The sequence below is a fragment of the Hevea brasiliensis genome, unplaced genomic scaffold (genome assembly GCF_030052815.1).
Source record: "Hevea brasiliensis isolate MT/VB/25A 57/8 unplaced genomic scaffold, ASM3005281v1 Scaf498, whole genome shotgun sequence".
NCBI lineage: Eukaryota > Viridiplantae > Streptophyta > Magnoliopsida > Malpighiales > Euphorbiaceae > Hevea > Hevea brasiliensis.
In genome coordinates this window covers 38632-45411 of record NW_026615026.1, presented here as the reverse complement: position 1 = coordinate 45411, position 6780 = coordinate 38632, and the positions used below count along the sequence as shown (strand labels likewise).

The 6780-nt window shown below is 35.1% G+C and overlaps 1 non-coding gene across 1 annotated transcript; it reads left to right on the top strand.

Annotated features, from left to right (window-relative positions):
- The first annotated feature begins 5326 nt into the window (after positions 1-5326).
- LOC131177464 (small nucleolar RNA R71) lies at positions 5327-5434 on the top strand. The gene has a single exon (XR_009146935.1). It is a non-coding gene; the product is annotated as a small nucleolar RNA R71 (small nucleolar RNA).
- The last annotated feature ends 1346 nt before the right edge of the window (positions 5435-6780 follow it).

Sequence of the window (6780 nt, the reverse complement as noted above, 5' to 3'; positions counted from 1 at the left end):
CATCAAGTCAATTATCATTCAAAATCCCCTAACCAAACAATATAATGAGAGAGAGTCATGCTCAATATGATTTCTAGAACAATCAATAGTCAAAGTGTCTCAACATGGAATGATAGAATTGAATGAATAGATGAATAGTTTTCCAATCCCATAGGCAAATTCCCTACTCCTATCTCCACTAATGTAGCAAGTACTATCAAGAGATCAAAGGTCTTTTTAGGGATGTAATGAGGCCATGGGGTTTAAAATGAGGCTAAGAAGAAAGATGGGTAAAAAGTATTCAAAGCATGAGAATATTTTCAATTTTTAAACATAAGGTACACTTCTTATTTTATTATAATTTTTTTCTTTTTCTTCTTTTTCTTTTTTTTTTTTTTTGTATATATGAAGGAGAGAAGTACACAATGAGAATTGTCAAGTGCTAGCATAGTTTACAAAACACATAAAAATGGAGGGACATTTTTAAAAATTAGACTTTTAATTTGACTTTTATTTTGATGATTGTCCCTAAAAATGCCACCCCCAAACTCATTTCTTTTAATACTTTGGGTGGATTTCTTTCATTTTGAATGGCAATAGTGAAAAGCACATATACTAGCACTTTTACAAGATGACAAGCACTTCTTCTCCCTTTTTTTGTATATTTTTTCTTTTTTTTTTATTTTTATTTTTTAGAAAGTGTACCTAATATTCAATATTATTCTCATGAAAAGGGTTGGAGTGTTTGGTTCATTGGCTAGGTAGCAATAAGGATTTCAAGAAAAATTAGGGATAAAAAGGCTCAAAGGGGTTTTCAAAGGTCAATTTTAATTAGGAAAAAGGGCCAAAGGTTTAAAATGAGAAGGTTTAAATCAAAAAATGCCTAATCATCTCTCTTTTCAAGTATAGTGATATTTCGCCTTGAAAGGTTTAGAAAATTTGTTCTAGGATTGGTGAGACATCATTTGACTACCTTATATCCAATAACTCCCTCTAAACACTCCAATCTCTAAAGGACTAGTTGGGTGGCTTTTTGGCTAAGAAGATATAGGCAAGGGATAGACACTTCAAAACTTTGCACCTCTTAGGAAACTTTCAATCCACAAACCCAACTAAAGGTAAGTCAAATCACTCTCATAGGCAACTTTTCAATACTCAAGGGATTTGGCAAAAGATTTTAATGCATGATGCATGATTCCTAAAAATGAGCAATGCATTAACTAAATGGAAGAAGTCTATTTGTGTGCAAAGTGTATAATTTCTAAGTGATGTATAATGTGTGTGTAAATGTGTTATGTATATGTATGTATGGATGTATATGTAAAATATTTACAATATATGTAAATGAAATGGGATGAGATGTTCCTATACTCAAAATGTAAAAAAAAATGAAGCAAAAATCAAAATGAATGTGCACCCCCAAACTCAAAATTAGACATTGTCCTCAATGTCTCAAGTAGTGCATTATCAAAATTCAAAGTAAAGAGAAATTACCAGGAATTGTGAAATTTAAGAGCAAAAGGAAAGAGTTACATGTTATAGAGCCGATGAGAATTCAAGGAATAATGGTGATGCATAAGAGGTCAGCACAGTTATGCAGAGTAAAGTGCTGTCCAAAACATGTGCATAAGTAGGGTGCATAAGCCGTGCGGTTCTGCATGAGTGGCAATAAGGGTTGCATAGGCTATGTAAAATATTTGCAAAAATTTTTTTTTTTTTTTTTTTTTTTTGGTCATGCGGAAGTGCATAAGTTATGCACTCTCCTTATGCAAGTCTCAGCAGGTTTTAACTTTTCCAGAACATGTGCATAAGTAGGGTGCATAAGCCGTGCGGTTCTGCATGAGTGGCAATAAGGGTTGCATTTTTTTTTTTTTTGGTCATGCGGAAGTGCATAAGTTATGCACTCTCCTTATGCACTCTTCGGTGGGTTTTGAAATTCAGAGTCTTTGGTTATGCAGAAGTGCATAAGCTATGCACATTGCTTATGCAGGTCTCGGCAACTTTTGGAATTTTCTGATTTCTGGTCATGCACAAGTGCATAGGTTATGCACTCTGCTTATGCACCCCTCGGCAGAATTGGAAATTCAGAGTTTTTGGTTATGCAGAAGTGCATAACTTATGCACCTTCCTTATGCACCCCTCGGCAGGTTTGAATTTTTGGAGTTTCTGGTCATGCAGAAGTGCATAGGCTATGCACTCTGCTTATGCACCCCTCGGCAGAATTGGAAATTCAGAGTTTTTGGTTATGCAGAAGTGCATAACTTATGCACCTTCCTTATGCACCCCTCGGCAGGTTTGAATTTTTGGAGTTTCTGGTCATGCAGAAGTGCATAGGCTATGCACTCTGCTTATGCAGACTTCGGCAGAGAGAGAAAATGCAGAATTTTTGGTTATGCAGAAGTGCATAAGTTATGCACTCACCTTATGCAAGTTTTGACAGATATGAAATTTGACAAAATGAGGTTATGCAGAGTTGCATAAGCTATGCACCCTCCTTATGCACTTGCAATAAAGGTGAAAAATGGCAAGAATTATGGTTATGCAGGATTGCATAAGCTATGCAGTTGCTTATGCACAATTTAACAAGATCAAGAATGCAATAGAACATGGATTGCAAGTGTGAAAAATACCCTAGAATGAGGAAATATAATTCCATGAAGCATAAACCATGAGAAGTTTCACCAAAAACACATCAATATATACAAAGTATATCAAAAAGGCATCACACAAGCATGTAAAAATGGATCCTACATAAAAGACCTTTGAGAACTATGCCATTTTAAGACAAATTCTGCAAATCAACATTTAGCACATAAAACTCCATAAAATTTGCATGAAGTTGCATCTAACCACAAATGATGAAATGAAGTCTCCAAGTTTTGCCAAGAAAATGCAGCATTTTTACCTTGAATCCTACAACCCAAAGAAGCTCAAAACTGCAAAAATGACTCACTTACCACCATATTAAGATTAAAATCACACATATTTAAAAGTCTCACACCCAACCTCACCAAAAACACAAGCCATCTGCTGCAAACACCCTCTTTGCTGCAGAATTTCTTCTTCCTCTCTGCATAAACCAGTTGCGGCTCAAGGACAGAATCTATCTGCTGCAGACTTTTCCTTTTCTGCAGATTGCATTTTCCTCTGCAATAACAGTTACAGCTCCCAATAGTTCACCAGCCTTTCTTCATTGATATACATCTACAAGGGACAAGATTTAATAATGTCAAAAATTGAATTTGAGGAAATTTAAGATAAAAACAAAACTAATGAAAATGAAAGTAAATCAACAAAAGCAAAATAAAAGGACTTGGGATGCCTCCCAAGAGCGCTAATTATAGTCATTAGCTAGACTCTTTTCATGTTTCATGGTGGCTGAAATTGGAATTTGTTGCCTCTGTTTCCAATAGGTGCTTCAATGAATCTATACTTCATTTTCTTTCCATCACATGAGAAGATCCTTGTTGCTTTGTCTAAAAATCCGACCATTTCTTTCTTGACAACCTTTGGTGCATCTTTTTCTTTGAGAGATGGTTGCTTTACTTCACTTTTCTCCACTTCCTCAACTTGAAAGATTGGTGCCATAGGACAAGGTGGATTACTATTCAAATCTTGTGCAAATGCAGCCTCTTTTGGATTTTCATCATTGATACTCCTTCATGGATAAGACAACTTTCAAGAGAAGCCTTGGATAGCTCTTTCTAAAGTGCTCTTTTACTAACTCATCAACTATATCAATTCTCAAACAAGAGTCTACATCTTCATGTTGCTTCTTCTTATCATTGCCAATATTGAAGACTAAGCGATCCTCTCCGATTCTAAGAGTAAGCTTTTCACCTTTCACGTCAATCAAAGCACCAGTGTAGCCAGAAAGGCCTCCCAAAATGATTGGCATATGAGAATCCTCTTCCATGTCCAAAATGACAAAGTCAATGGGATGTAAAATTTTCCAACCTTGATGGTATATTTTCCAAGATCCCTTACGGATATTTAATTGATCTGCATGGCTGAAGAGAAATGTGGGTTGGCTTAAGATCTCCATGTTAAGCTTCTCATAGATGGAGAGGGGCATAAGGCTTACACTAGCCCCTAAATCACATAAAGCTTTTATAGAACATGATTCCCCAATATGGCATGGAATTGAAAAACTCCTGGATCCTTGAGCTTTGGAGGAAGTTTCCTTTGGAGGATAGCTTTGCATTCCTCGATTAAGGCTCTGATCTCATAATCTTCAAGTCTTCTTTTGTTTGAGAGAATTTCTTTCAAAAACTTAGCATAAGAAGGCATTTGGGAAAGAGCATCGATAAAGGCACATTTAGATATAGCTTCTTCAAAACCTCTAAGAACTTCCCAAATTGCTTATCAAGCTTGGCTTTTGAAATCTCTGTGGAAAGGGAAGTGTGGCTTGTAAGGCTCTGGAGGTATATATTTCTCTTCTTTCTCTCCAACCTCCTCTTTACCTTTTCTTGCACTCCCTTTTTCACTCTTTTGTTTTTCATCTCCTCAAAATCTTCCTCATTTTCTCTCTTTTCAACTTTTTCACTCTTCTCATTATGCACTATTTTACCACTCCTCGGTGTGATGGCATGACATTGCTCCCTTGGATTTTCTGTTTGACTAGGAAGTTTCCCATAGAATTGGTACTTGATGAGCATGCTTGTTGTGCAATCTGATTTTCCACATCCTATTGTGTGTTTTCATATGTTCCAGCCTTGATATCATCTATCTCAACTCTTCATAACGCATAATTTGATTAGCAACAATTTGTTATAATAAAACCAATGTGGTGGAACTTTGTTCTTCTTTGTCTTGGTAAAGGTGCGATTTGCATTCTTTTCTTTGAAAACTAGGTGGTGGTTGCATAGGTTGTTGGTATTGATGCTCTTGTTGTTGTGATGGAAAGTTCTGAGTTGAAGCTTGATTTTATTGATTCTCCCATGAAAAATTGGGATGATTCCTCCAAGCATATGAAGGATAATCTACTCCACAGCTCATTGTTCCTTCTGCATAAGTAACTTGTTGAGAACTTCGAGCATGATGATGAACCGACTAGCATACTTAAATCCTCCATTTTCTTAGCAAGGACATTAGTGAGTGCATCAAATTTGGCATTGATCATGTTGAATGGATCAAGCTCATACATTCCAGCAACTTGCCTTTTTTGAGTTGGAGTTGACCCTCTTGGACTACTCCATAGATGACTGTTCTTTGCTATTTTCTCTAATAACTCATAAGCTTCATCTTCATGCTTAATGATGAATTCCCCTCGGTTTGAGCATCAATGATTCCTCTGATAGCAGGAGTGACATTTGTGTAAAAATTCTGGTTTATCATCCATTTAGGAATGGCATGATGTGGACATTGTCTCTCCAACTCCTTCCATCTCATCCATGACTCATAAAGAGTCTCATCTTCTCTTGGTCTAAAAGCAATCATTTGATTCCTCAACTCTTGAGTTTTCAGTGGAAAGTATTGGGCAAGAAATACATCGGTGAGTGCTCCCAATTTGTAATTGAGTTGTGAGGTAAAGAATCAAGCCAATCCAATGCTCTATCTTTCAAAGAGAATGGAAACAATTTTAGCCTTCTTGCATCATCGATACTCGGTTGTTTTGCATGTCACAAATCATAGCAAACTTCTTGGATGTGTGTGTGGATTTTGAAGGATGACCCCAAATTGAGAATTCAATCATTTGAAGGACTCCAAAATCCATCTTGTAACTATTTACATCAATTCTTGGTCTTGCTATGCTCTCTCTCAAGTCATCAAAACGAGGAAAAGCATGATCCATCATACTTCCCCTAAAGATTAGCATTTACTACCTCTTCACCATGGGCTGCATTTTCATTATTTTGACCATTTCGGCATTACCAACACCAATTCTAATTTTTTCATCACCATGTCGCTTCTAATTCAGTTTCTCTCGAAGCTTCTTTCCTTTTTCTGGTTTCTTTCTTGTTGGCCTTACAAAATTTCTCAATTTCAGGATTGAACAGTAAGGTTGTGTCACTTGAGCTTCTAGCTCTTCTCATAAAAGATTAAAGTACCTGAAAAAAAACAAACAAACACAAAATGAAAAGATAACAAACACTACAAGAAAATATCAGAATAGAAACCGAATTTAGAAACGGATTTATATCGGTTTATAATTTGAAACGGATTTTGAAACTGAAATCTGTTAGAACAACTTAAATACAATAAAACCAAATAGCTGATTAGAAACCGAAATTAGAAGCGAAACTCGTCGGTTTCTAAATTATGAAGAACATTTTGATGGCAAATTTAGCAACTGTTTATAAACCGATTACAAACCGCTTTTTGAAACCGAATAATTTTCCGTTTCTAATATTTGTCATATTAGAAACCGAATATATCGGTTCCTAATTTCTTTCACTTTAATTTAGAAACCGATTTCATTCGGTTTCAAAATAAAAGTATTATCTATTTATATTTAGAAACCGATTCGTATCGGTTTCAACATTCATATAATTTCCATTTTATTTACTAAAAATTAAATTGTATAGAAACCGATTCCTATCGGTTTCAATTTTCCTTTGTTATATTTAGAAACCGATTTATTTCGGTTTCAAAATAAATCTAATCATTAATTTTATTTATTAAATTTTAAGGATAAATTAGGAACCGATTCATATCGGTTTCTAATTAAACAATTTAGAAACCGATTTATATCGGTTTCAAAAGTAATGTAATTTCTATTTTATTTACTAAATTTTAAAATAAAATAGAAACCGATTCCTTTCGGTTTCTAATTACTCAATAAATTTAGAAACCGATTTC